At 43.2% G+C, this 13,305-nt stretch overlaps 1 long non-coding RNA gene across 1 annotated transcript in view; it reads left to right on the top strand.

Annotated features, from left to right (window-relative positions):
* Positions 1–11,168, top strand: part of LOC130859947 (uncharacterized) — a 57,712-nt gene extending 46,544 nt beyond the window's left edge. The window contains exon 3 of the long non-coding RNA XR_009055356.1: positions 10,627–11,168. This is a non-coding gene — a long non-coding RNA (uncharacterized LOC130859947). The remainder of the gene's footprint in view (positions 1–10,626) is intronic.
* The last annotated feature ends 2,137 nt before the right edge of the window (positions 11,169–13,305 follow it).

The following is a 13,305-nucleotide window of genomic DNA, read 5'->3' as shown; positions in this document are numbered from 1 at the left end:
GAGTATTGAGTAGAGTTCCCTATGCTATACAGTAGGTTCTTATTAGTTATCTATTTTATATATAGAAGTGTGTATATGTCAATCCCAATCTCCAATTTATTCCTCCCCCCCCGCCCCCATAGGCAACATTCTTAAGCAAAAGCAATAGAATACAAAGGTCAGGGCTTCCCTGGTAGCACAGTGGTTGAGAATCCACCTGCCAATGCAGGGGACACCGGTTCCATCCCTGGTCCGGGAAGATCTCGAATGCTGTGGGGCAATAGAATACAAAGGTCAGGGCTTCCCTGGTAGCACAGTGGTTGAGAATCCACCTGCCAATGCAGGGGACACTGGTTCCATCCCTGGTCCGGGAAGATCTCGAATGCTGTGGGGCAATAGAATACAAAGGTCAGGGCTTCCCTGGTAGCACAGTGGTTGAGAATCCACCTGCCAATGCAGGGGACACCGGTTCCATCCCTGGTCCGGGAAGATCTCGAATGCTGTGGGGTAACTAAGCTTGTGTGTTACAACCACTGAGTCTGCACTCTAGAGCCTGCAAGCCACAACTAGTGAGCCCATGCTCTGCAACTACTGAAGCCCGCACACCTAGAGCCTATGCTCTGCAACAAGAGAAGCCACCACAATGAGAAGCTTGTGCACCGCAACAAAGAGTAACCCCACTCTCCTCAACTATGGAAAGCCTGCGCACAGCAACGAAGACCCAACACAGCCTAAATAAATAAATAAACATTTTTTTTTTAGAAAGGAATACAAAGGTCAAAGTAAAGGAAACAGATCTAATGTAGAGTCAGATTTGTTCTCTATTATGCCTGCAACCACCATTCCATTTTCTGTCTCTATGGATTTGACTTCTCTAGGGACCTCAAATAAGTGGAATCATACACTCTTTGTCCTTTTGTGACTGGCTTATTTCACTTGGCATAATGTCCTCAAGGTTCATTCCTGTTGTGTTTGCAACAGTTTTTAAGGTAAACACTGGTGTAAAGCGTGTTAAAACTGTGATGTAAGGACTGAGGGAGCAAAGGCAAAGCTGTGAGAATTTGGTCAGCAGGAGGGGCTTTTGGCTCTGTGCTTTCTCACAACAAGGAACAGCCCTAAGCCTGCACTCCACCCCTACAGAGCACCCCTGAACGTTCATTGCTCCCCAACCTCCGCTGAAAGCTTGCTGACGTCTCTGGTCTCTCTGCCTAGGTCTGTCCAAGTGTGTGACAATGTGATTCAGTATCTATCTAGGCGTGAGGACATAGGCATTGCCTGTGTATTAGTTTTCTATTGGTGCCGTAACAAATTACCACAAATTTTGTGGCTTAAAGCATACATATATTATCTTAGAGTTCTATAAGTTAAAGTCCAACTTGGGTCTCACTGGGTTACCATCAAGGTGTCAGCAGGGCTGTTTTTCTGTTATCAAGTTCAAGCTCACACTGCTCACTGCACGACAGGCCAATAAATGGAGAGACAAGTTGTTGGGGCAAGGAATAGTGACTTTATTTGGAAAGTCAGCAGTCCAAGAAGATGGTGGACTCATTTCCCAAAGAACCATCTTACCTGAGTTAGAATCCAGGCTTCTTTTATACTAAAAGAGGAGGGAATGTGGCTGGTTGTTGCAGACTTCTTGGTTCAGGAGTCCTTTGCTCTTGTAGCTGTCCAAGACCTAGTCACAATGCTCCTATAAGCCTCCAACAGACAACTGTTATTTTCTGTTCTACAACTTTTTATCTCTAAGTGTTGTAACTTTAAAGGTCGGAGCCTTGAGAATGGGCTATCATGTATATTTCAGGCTATAGGTGATATTCTTTTAGTGATTAACTTACAGCAAAAGCAATAGAATACAAAGGTTAAAATAAAAGAAAGATTCAATATGGAGTCAGATTTGTTCTTCCCTATTACATTCCTTTCTGGAGGCTATAGACTGAAGATTAGTTCCCTTGCCTTTTCCAGCTTCTAGAGCCGCCTGCATTCCTTGGCTCATGGTCCCTTCTTCTGTCTTGAAAGTTAGCTGTGTAGCATCTCCCTGTCTTTGCTTCCTTTCTCACATTGTTTTGTTTCGTTTTCTGACCAAAGCTCTTGGGAAAGATTCCCCAGCTTTAAGGAGCTGTACAAATAGATTGGGCCCACTTGATAATCTGGGCTACCCTCCCCATTTTAAGGTCCTTAAACTTAATCATATCTGCAAAGTCCCTTTTGCGATGTAAGATAACATGTTCACAGGTGCTGGGACTAGGATGTGGACATCACTGGGGGGCTTTTATTCTGGCTAGCACCCTGTGTGTGCTGGGAGTGTGCAATGGTGACTATATGTGCATGTTTGTGTAAGTTTGTGTCCCCTCAGCCTTTGTCTGCCGTACAGAGGGCTTCTCTTCCTACTTTTTGTTTGTTTTTGCTTTGATCAGAGTGAGGAAGCCTTAGCTACAGTAAGCAAATATATGCAAATCCACCGTACAAGTAGCGGCCTAGCTGGAGCACTGTTACTGAGCAAGTTCCTATATGCATGTCGGGGAAAGTCCTTCCAAGATCCCTGGAGGGAAATGAGCTCCGGCAGCCGCTGGGGATTCAGGGAACGGGCTGCCTCTGGCCAGGATCTATCCGCCATGGGCATAGACGCCTAGGCTGGCTTAGCTAAAATTGCTACCAAATGCAAGTTCCTGAGCCCAATGCACAGTGAGGTCAAACAATACTGAAATGTTGGAGTTTGGGAGCAGAGAAAGTTTTATTGCAGGGGCATGCAAGGAGATTGGGTAGCTCATGCCCCCTAAAGCCCTGAACTCCCTGAAGTTTTTCAGCAAGGCATTTTTAAAGGCAAGGTTGCCGGGCGGGGGGGGGGGGGGGGGGGGATGTTGTTGGTTGTTGTAAACTTCTTGGCATAGGAATTCTTTGTTTTTGCATCTGTCCACATAGGTCAGGTCATGATTTTCCTGTAAACCTCCAACAAGACAAATGTTATTCTCTGTTCTGCAACTTTTTATCTCTATATGAATGGAAAAGTGTTACACTCTTAAAGGTCAGAGCCTTGAGAATGGGCTATCCTCTATATTGCAGGCTACAGGCAACAGGCAACATTCTTTTTGTTGTTGTTGTATTTCTTTTTGTTTTGTTTTTGTTTAATTGAGCTATAATTGACATATAACATTATATGTGTACCAGGTGTACAACATAATGATTCAATACTTGTATGTATTGCAAAATGATCACCCCAATAAATCTAGTCAACTTTCATCGCCAAACAGTTACACTTTTTTTTTTTCTTGTGATGAAGATCTACTTTTTAAAGCAACTTTCAAATATACAATACAGTATTGTTAACTGTAGTCACTATGTAATGCTGTAAGTACATTACATTCTCATGACTGGTTTATAAGTGGAAGTTTGTGCCTTTTGACCACTTTTACTCACTTAACCCACCCCTCCCCCCTGCCTCTTGACTACCACCAATCTGTTCTTTCTATCTATGAGTTCAAGTTTTTTTCTTCTTCTTCTGCTTGTTTTTTTTTCCCACACTGTGTGGCTTGCAAGATCTTTGTTCCCTGACCAGGGATTGAACCCAGGCCCTGGCAGTGAAATTACCAAGTCCTAACCACTAGACCACAAGGGGTTTTTTTGTTTTTGTGTTTTTAGATTTTATATATATTCTCACCTATCTTTTATTTATTATTTTTACTTTATTGGAGTATAGTTGATTTACAGTGTTGTGTTAGTTTCTGCTGTAAGTGATTCAGTTATACATATACATATATTCACTTTTTTAGATTCTTTTCTCAAATAGGTTATCACAAAATATTGAATAGAGTTCCCTGCGCTATACAGTAGGTACTTGTTGGTTATCTGTCTTATATATAGTAGTGTGTGTAGGTTTGTCCCAAGATCCTGATTTATCCCTCCCTGCCATGTTTCTCCTTTGGTAACCATAAATTTATTTTCAATATCTGCAGGTCTGTTTCTGTTTTGTAAATAAGTTCATTTGTATCATTTTTTTAAATAAATAAATTTATTTATTTATTTATTTTTATTTATTTACTGTGTTGCATCTTTGTTGCTGCACACGGGCTTTCTCTAGTTGTGGTGAGTGGGGGCTACTCTTCATTATGGTATGTGGGCTCCTCATTGAGGTGGCTTCTCTTGTTGTGGAGTAAGGGCTCTAGGCACATGGGTTTCAGTAGTTGCAGCACACAGGCTCCATAGTTGTGGCACATGGGCTTAGTTGCTCTGTGGCATGTGGGATCTTCCCAGACCAGGGCTCAAACCCACGTCCCCTGCATTGGCAGGTGGATTCTTAACCACTGTGCCACCTAGGAAGTTCCCATTTGTATCATTTTTAAAATTAGATTCCACATATGAGTGATATCATATGATATTTGTCTTTCTCTGCCTGACTTACTCCACTTAGTATGATCACCTCTAGGTCCACCCATTTGCTGCAAATGGCATTACTTCACTATTTTTGATGGCTAAGTAATATTCCATTGTGTATATGTACCACATCTTCTTTATCCATTCCTCTGTCATTGGACATTTAGGTTGCTTCCACATCTTGGCTATTGTAAATAGTGCTGCTATGAACATTGGGGTGCATGTATCTTTTCAGATTATGGTTTTCTCCAGATATATGCCCAGGAGTAGGATTGCTGGATCATATGGTAGTTCTATTTTTAGTTTTTAAAGGAACTTCCATACTGTTCTCCATAGTGGTTTAGCAATTTACATTTCCACTAACAGTGTAGGAGGGTTCCCTGTTCTCCACACCTTTCCAGTGTTATTTTTTGGAGATTTCTTGATGATGACCATTTTGACTGGTATGCAGTGATACCTCATCATAGTTTTGATTTGCATTTCTCTGATAATTAGTGATGTTGAGCATCTTTTCATATACTTTTTGGCCATCTGTATGTGTTCTTTGGAGAAATGTCTATTTAGATCTTCTGCCAATTTTTCTTTTTTTTTCTTTTCTTTTTTTTTTTTAGAACTTTTATTGAGATACAGTTAACAGACAATAAACAGCATACATTTAGAGTGTACAATTTGGTATCCCAATCTCCCAATTCATTTCCCCCCCAACCTTCCCCACTTTCCCCACTTGGTGTCCATATGTTTGTTCTCTACACCTGTGTCTCTATTTCTGCCATGCATTTCCTCTTTTGTAGTTGTTAGCATTTGCCTTATGTATTGAGGTGCTCCTATATTGGGTGCATATATATTTATAATTGTTATCTCCTCTTCTTGGATGGATCCCTTGATCTTTATGTAATGTCCTTTCTTGTCTCTTGTAACATTTTTTATTTTAAAGACTATTTTATCTGATATCAGTATTGCTACTCCAGCTTTCTTTTGATTTCCATTTGCATGGAATATCTTTTTCCATCCCCTCACTTTCCGTCTGTATGTGTCCCTAGGTCTAAAGTGGGTCTCTTGTAGGCAGCATATATATGGGTCTTGTTTTTGTATCCATTCAGCCAGTCTGTGTCTTTTGGTTGGTACATTTAGTCCATTTACATTCAAGGTAATTATTGATATGTATGTTCCTGTTACCATTTTCTTAATTGTTTTGTTTTTCTTTTTGTAGGTCCTTTTCTTCTCTTCTGTTTCCCGCTTAGAGAAGTTCCTTTAGCATTTGTTGTAGGGCTGGTTTGGTGGTGCTGAATTCTCTTAGCTGTTGCTTGTCTGTAAAGCTTTTGATTTCTCTGTCAAATCTGAATGAGATTCTTACTGGGTAAAGTATTCTAGGTTGTAGGTTCTTCCCTTTCATCACTTGAAATATATGATGCCACTCCCTTCTGGCTTGCAGAGTTTCTGCTGAAAAATCAGCTGTTAACCTTATGGGAGTTCCCTTGTATGTTATTTGTCATTTTTCCCTTGTTGCTTTTAATAACATTTCTCTGTCTTTAATTTTTGTCAGTGTGACCACTATATGTCTTGGCGTGTTTCTCCTTGGATTTATCCTGCCTGGGACTCTCTGCACTTTCTGGACTTGGGTAGCTATTTCCTTTCCCATGTTAGGGAAGTTTTCAACTATAATCTCTTCCAGTATTTTCTTGGGTCCTTCCTCTCTCTCTCTTCTCCTTCGGGGATCCCTATAATGCAAATGTTGGTGCGTTTAACATTGTCCCAGAGGTCTCTTAGGCTGTCTTCAGTTCTTTTCATTCTTTTGTCTTTATTCTTTTCCACATCAATGATTATCACCATTCTGTCTTCCAGGTCACTTATTCACCCTTCTGCCTCCGTTAACCTGCTATTGGTTCCTTCTAGTGTATTTGTCATTTCAGTTATTGTGTTGCATATCTCTGTTTGTTTGCTCTTTAATTCTTCTAGGTCTTTGGTAAACTTTTCAATCTTTGAATCCAGAATTCTGAATTCTTTTTCTGGAAGGGTGCCTATCTCCTCTTCATTTAGTTGTTTTTCTGGGTTTTTATCCTGTCCCTTCATCTGGTACAAAGTCCTCTGCTTTTTCATTTTCTCTATCTTTCTGTGGCTGTGGTTTTCATTTCTACAAGACGAAATACTGCTGATACTGCTTGATACTGCTGTCTGCCCTCTTGTGGAGGAAGCTATCTAGGAGGCTCGTGTGTGCTTCCTGATGGGAGGAACTGATGGTGGGTGGAGCTGTGTGGGTGCAGCTCAGTAAGACTTTAATCTGCTTGTCTGCCAATGAGTAGGGTTGTGTTCCCACCTTGTTGATTGTTTGGCCTGAGGCTACCTAGCACTGGAGCTTACAGGCTCTTTGGTGGGGCTAATGGGGGATTCTGGGAGGGCTCACAGCAATGAGCACTTCTCAGAACCCCTGCCCCCAGTGCCCCTGTCTCCTCGGTGAGCCACAGCTGCCCTCCACCTCTGCAGGCAACCCTCCAACACCAGCGGGTAGGTCTGGTTCAGTCTGCTATGGGGTCACTGCTCCTTCCCCTGGGTCCTGGTGGGCACAGTTTTTTGTGTGCCCTCCAAGAGTGGAGTCTCTGTTTCCTCCAGTCCTGTGGAGGTCCTGCAATCAAATCCTGCTGGCTTTCAAAGTCTGATTCTCTGGGGATTCCTCCTCCTGTTGCTGGACTCCCAGGTTGGGAAGACTGAATTGGGGCTCAGAACCCTCACTTTAGTGGGTGGACTTCTGTGGTATAAGTGTTCTCCAGTTTGTGAGTCACCCACCCAGCATTTATGGGATTTGATTTTAATGCGATTGCACCCCTCCTACCATCTCATTGCGGCTTCTTTATCTCTGGATGTGGGGTGTCTTTTTTGGTGAGTTTCAGTGTCTTTCTGCCCATTTTTCAAGTGGGTTGTTTGCCTTTTTGACATAGAGCTGCATGAGCTGTTTGTACATTTTAGAGATTAATTACTTGCTGGTTGCTTCCTTTGCAAATATTTTCTCCCATTCTTTGGGTTGCCTTTTCGTTTTGTTTATGATTTCCTTTGCTGTGCATAAGCTTTTAAGTTTAATTAGGTCCCATTTGTTTATTTCTGTTTTTATTTTTATTACTCTAGGAGGTGGATCAAAAAAGATACTGTTGCTATTTATGTCAAAGTGTGTCCTGTCTATGTTTTCCTCTAAGAGTTTTATAGTGTCCAGCCTTACATTTAGGTGTTTGATCCATTTTGAGTCTATTTTTGTGTATAGTATTAGAGAATGTTCTTTTACAAGTAGCTATCCAGTTTTCCCAGCATGATTTATTGAAGAGACTGTCTTTTCTTCATTGTATATTTATAGGCAACATTCTTTTTTTTTTACAAATTTATTTTTATTCATTCATTTATTTATTTATTGGGTGTGTTGGGCCTTTGTTGCTGCACATGGGCTTTCTGTAGTTGTGGCGAGCAGGGGCTACTCTTCATTGTGGTGCTCGGGCTTTTCATTACGGTGGCTTTTCTTGTTGTGGAGCATGGGTGCGCAGGCTTCAGTAGTTATGGCACACAGGCTCAATAGTTGTGGCTTGCAGGCTCTAGTCTAGCGGGCTCAACAGGCTCTAGTGGCACACGGGCTTGGCTGCTCTGCGGCATGTACGATCTTCCTGGAGCAGGGATCGAACCCACGTCCCCTGCATTGGCAGGCAGGTTCTTAGCCATTGCGCCACCTAGGGAGTCCCTATAGGCAACATTCTTAACTTGAAGCAATAGAATAAAAGGTTAAAGTAAAAGAAACAGATCTAACATGGAGTCGGGTTTAGTCTGTATTATAGCACCCCTCCTGGGGCCAGCTTTCTAAGGACTTGGAAGAGAATCCAAGAGAAGATCACTTCTAACTCACGCATCCATCCTAAACTCAAAGTCAGGGCCAGGAGAGGCCCCAATGACTGTTTGTTAACCAGAAAATAAATGAGGTGTTGAGTTGAAACATGCCTTGTAAATTACAAGGCCCATAAAGTAGAAACAAAATGATACACCAAGAACACAAGATTTGTTGGTGGTGGTGGTTTTTTGTTTGTTTGTTTTGTTTTTTTTTTCTTTTGGTTTATTTCAGAGTATCAGGGAAACCACTGATATGGATACAACTTGCTGAAGTCTCTCCAACTGAGCATCAGGATGGGAGGTGCATTGAAGGACTGCAATGACTGATAGTGAACTTTAAATTCACCACATAGGGAATTCTCTGGTGTTCCAGTGGTTAGGACTCCATGTTTCCACTGCAGGGGGCCTCAGGTTTGATCCCTGATCAAGGAACTAGAATCCCACAAGCCCTACAGTGGCGTGGCCAAGAAAAAAAGAAAAGTCCACCGCATGTTACATATGGACCCCCCCCCACACACACACACACAATTTGCACATGCCACCAATGAAGAGACATGAAAACCAGTCAGGTCTGCCTGAGCAGAAAACTCCTGAAACTTACATTGAAATTACACTTACTTTCCACCAATCATTTCCAAGTCCCCTCCCCTTCCTGCTTCCAAGATAAATACCCCACTCAAACTCAAAAGGCAATGAGCAGACACATCTGAGCATTGTCTCCTGTCTCCTAGTTTGGTAGCAATAAAGTCTTTTCTCTCTGCAAACAACTGTTACCTGGTATTTGGTCTTTCCATTGTGCAGCAGGCAATGAGCCCACTTGCTCTGTTACAGTGACCCTGAGGTAGAAGGAATCATACCCCAAGCAAAAGTGTACTCCCTCAGCCAGCCCACCCAGTGGGGCTCTCCAACTCCCTTAAGCATCTCCTCCACACCCCTGCCATGCTCTCCTGCCAGGTAGTCTCCTCATTCACCACACACCCCTGTGCCTGCTCAGGGAGTCCCCTCCCACCAGGAAGGTGTCTTCTTTCCTCCTCTCTCACTCTCTAACCCTGAAGCATCATTCAAGGTCCAGCTGAAGTCTCTCCTGCCCAAGGAAACCCTTCTCAATGTCTCCTCACCTCCTCCAAGTGTCATCCTTTGAGGACAGGGTTTAACAGAGAATAACAAACCTGACTCCATATTGAATCTATTCCTTTGTGCTGTTGCCTGTGCTTAGTTGTGCTGGCTCTGCACCTCTTGTAAAAGAATATTGCCTATAGCCTGAAATAAACAGGATCGCCCATTCTCAAGGCTCTGACCTTAAAAGGTGTAATTCCATTCACATAGAGATAAAAAGTTGCAGAACAGAAAATAACAGTTGTCTTGTTGGAGGCTTATAAGAGAATTGTGACCAGGCCTTGGACAGCTGCAAGAATAAAGGATTCCTGAACCAAGATGTTTGCAACAACCAGCCACATCCCCTCCCCTTTTAGTATAAAAGAAGCCTGAATTCTAACTCAGGTAAGATGGTTCTTTGGGAAACGAGTCCACCAACTTCTCAGTCTGCTGGCTTTCCAAATAAAGTCGCTATTCTTCACCCCAACAACTCATTTATTGATTTATTGGCCTATCATGCAGTGAGCAGTATGCACTTGGACTCGGTAACAAGGGCACTATTTTTTCATCCTGTTTCCTCTCGTGGTGTCCATCACCAAGATGGCCACAAGGAGGCCCACAAGCATTGCCATGCCCCAAGCACACCACACTCTTTCAGGCCTCTGTGCTTTTGCACATGCTGTCCCCTCTTGTCTAGACTGTCCTTTCCTGACTTCTCCTCTTCGACGTCTCCTCTTCCTGAGGATCCCCCCACCTCCACACCCACGTTTCCCTTCTCTGCTTACTGCCCCTGCTCTTCTCAGAATCTATCTCCAGTGTAGCAGCTTTCACATGTACGCACATCCAATGCATTCATTTCCATTAGATTGAAGGGGGAAAAAAAGCCCATATTTTACAAACATTTCTTCAATGGCTACTCTGTGCCAGGCACTGTGTCGTGTGCTGAGGAAGCAGAGATGAATCAGAGACCTGCCCTCAAGGGCCTAATGATTTGCTTTATGCCCCCCAAACTAGACTGGGGGCTTCCAGGGGATGAAGACTCAGATCTGACTTCTCTGTGAGTCCCCCATCACCAAGCACAGACAGGCTCATAAGAAAGCTTTGTGGAGCAAATGCAAGATTGACCTTCTTGAGCTGTAGCTTCAGCTCGAACAAGCCACTCCACTTGCCAGAGCCTCACATTCCTCATTTGCTAACTGGGAGCAGGACTTCCAGGACTGGGGTGAGAATAAGAGGAAATGACATGTAAATGCTCTTTGGAGACCAAATATCCCTCAGTATACATAAAGGCTGGTGACTGTGATATTTTCCTCTGTTCCCTACCAGGGCCAGCCATACTCCTCAAGAACCATGGAAGAAACTCTCACTAGCATGACTTCACATCACTTAGCTCCGAACCTTCATGGATCCTGGAGAATTCTCTGCACAGAGCCATGGACTTCGCTCTCCAGCCTACAGGCTTTGGATTTATTTCTGACTGTTGGGAAACACCCATCCCCATCATGCCTTCTGCTTTCAGCCCAGGCCCTAGCTTGTGTAAACACAATGAAGAAGGGGCTTCCCTCGTGGCCCAGTGGTTGAGACTCCACCTGCTAATGCAGGGGACGTGGGTTCGAGCCCTGGCCCAGGAAGATCCCACGTGCTGCGGAGCAACAAAGCCCCGTGCACCACAACTATTGAGCCTATACTCTAGAGTCCATGAGCCCCAACTACTGAAGCCCACGCCTAGAACCCATGCTCCGCAACAAGAGAAACTACCGCAATAAGAAGCCGGCGCACCGCAATGAAGAGTAGCCCCAGCTCTCCACAACTACAGAAAGCCCGCTCGTAGGAACAAAAACACAACGCAGCCAATAAAAGTAATAGTAATAATAATTTAAAAAAACCAAAAACACAACGAAGGAGCAGGTAACATCTCAGGACAGAAAGGGCCAGGTCACAGATGCGCCTTCCAGGAACTCACACCAGAGCTGGAGACATGGTTGGGATATTATGTTAGAGAAAATGAAAGCTGGTGGAGGGAGAGAGACCTGCCTGGAGTCTCCAGAATGTCAGCAGTAGAGCCAACATAAATCCCAGGATGCCTGGCTCTCACCCCATCCACTCTATCTCGGGGCCACCAGAGCCCTACCCCATCAAAGTCCCCTTAAAATTCTTTCTCATCTCTCTCTCTATCCTCAGACACTTAGTTCTGCTCAAAAGGATTCTCATTATTCTCCAAATACATCATCTGCTTTTAACTCCATGCCTTTGCATGCATTATGCCTTTTTGTGCATCCCCTTCTCCTACTTGTCTACTAGGTAAACTCCTACTCATCCATTAAGTCCCATTCAAATATTTCCTTCCCTCGAACAAAGTCTAAACTCGGTTTATCCAGAACCCATTCATATCTCCTTCCTCTGCGCTTGTATAACACTCTCTATATACACTGATTTTAATATTTACTACCCTCTTCTATAATTGTCTATAACTGTCTTAGTCCTCACTAGACTGTATTTTTCTCTAGGATAGGGATCATTTCTGCTTCATCTCTCTGTCCCCAGGGCCTATCAAAGTTTCTAGCACTCAGCTGGCACTCAATAAATGTTGACCAAACAGTGGAAGAAATGAAGGAATATGAGGCAAATTTTTAACCTCTCAGAGTCTAAGTTTATTTATGTATTTGGCCTTGCCATGCAGCTTGTAGTTCCCCAACTAGGGATTGAACTCGCACCCTCAGCAGTGAAAGCACAGAGTCCTAACCACTGGACCACCAGGAAACTCCATCAAAGTGTTAGTTTATTATCCCTAAAATGAAAGAAAAAACTAGTCAAACACTTGGCAAGGATAAATCGTGGATAATGAATGTAAAGCAAATGGCACCATCACTGACTCAGTTGCTTGAACCAAACATAGGGTATCATCCCAAATGTCCACTTCTCCCTCTTCCTTTTTCCCTACCCCCAGTCACCATGGCTTGTTAAACCTAGCTGAGGACTTAGGTAAGAAACGCTAGGGACTTCCTAGGTGGTGCAGTGGTTAAGAATCTGCCTGCCAATGCAGGGGACACGGGTTTGACCCCTGGTCCGGAAAGATCCCACATGCTGAGGAGCAGCTAAGCCCATGCACCACAACTACTGAGCCCGTGCTCTAGAGCCCATGAGCCACAACTATTGAGCCCATATGCTGCAACTACTGAAGCCCACATGCCTAGAGCCTGTGCTCTGTAAATCAGATTGTGTGGATCCTCTGCTCATAACCCTTCATGGGATCCTCAACATGGAGTAAAACCAAAGTCCTTATCATAATCTGTGAAGCTGTACTCTCTGGCTCCTCTCTCCATCCTCATCTCCCATTCTCCCCATAGGACACTGTGCTCCAGCCATTCTAGTCCCTTTGCACTTGCTCTTTTCTTGATGCTCTTCCCTAAATACTAGAATAGCATTCCCCTTCTTTTTTTCTTCAGATCTTTTACTCAAAATTCACCTTCTCAGTAAGATCTTCCTTGGCCCCATAACTAAGATAAAACATCTCTCCTACCAACGTTTTATTCCCACTTCTCTGATTTATTTTTTTCTCCTTAGTATTTACTGCAGTCTTAAAACTATATATTTTATTTACCTATCTTCTTTATTCTATCTCTCTCATTAAAAGGGAAGCACCATGAGTCTCCTCATGACGTACTTTTTGTTCTGTTTTGTTCACTATTTGTACATCCTTTACTTAGAGTAGTGGCAGGCATATAGTAAGGTACTCAGTAGATATTGGTTGAATGAATGAATGAAAAAGGTGGACATTTCCAAGGGGCAAATTTTACTCTTTAGCAAAAAACTTTATAACAACCAGAGCTGCTTGGCAACAATGACAGTCAATATGCACAGTATACTACCTCTTAAATATGTTATCTCACCAAATCCTCACATCAGTCCAAGATAAGAAGTCTGGGCAGAGATTATGATGCAGATTGAAGAAACTGAGTCCAGATATGGAAAATGGATTTGTTAAAGGTCACACATTTGGTCAGA

The sequence above is a fragment of the Hippopotamus amphibius genome, chromosome 9, assembly GCF_030028045.1.
Source record: "Hippopotamus amphibius kiboko isolate mHipAmp2 chromosome 9, mHipAmp2.hap2, whole genome shotgun sequence".
Lineage (NCBI taxonomy): Eukaryota > Metazoa > Chordata > Mammalia > Artiodactyla > Hippopotamidae > Hippopotamus > Hippopotamus amphibius.
This window is presented reverse-complemented; position numbering and strand designations above follow the sequence as displayed.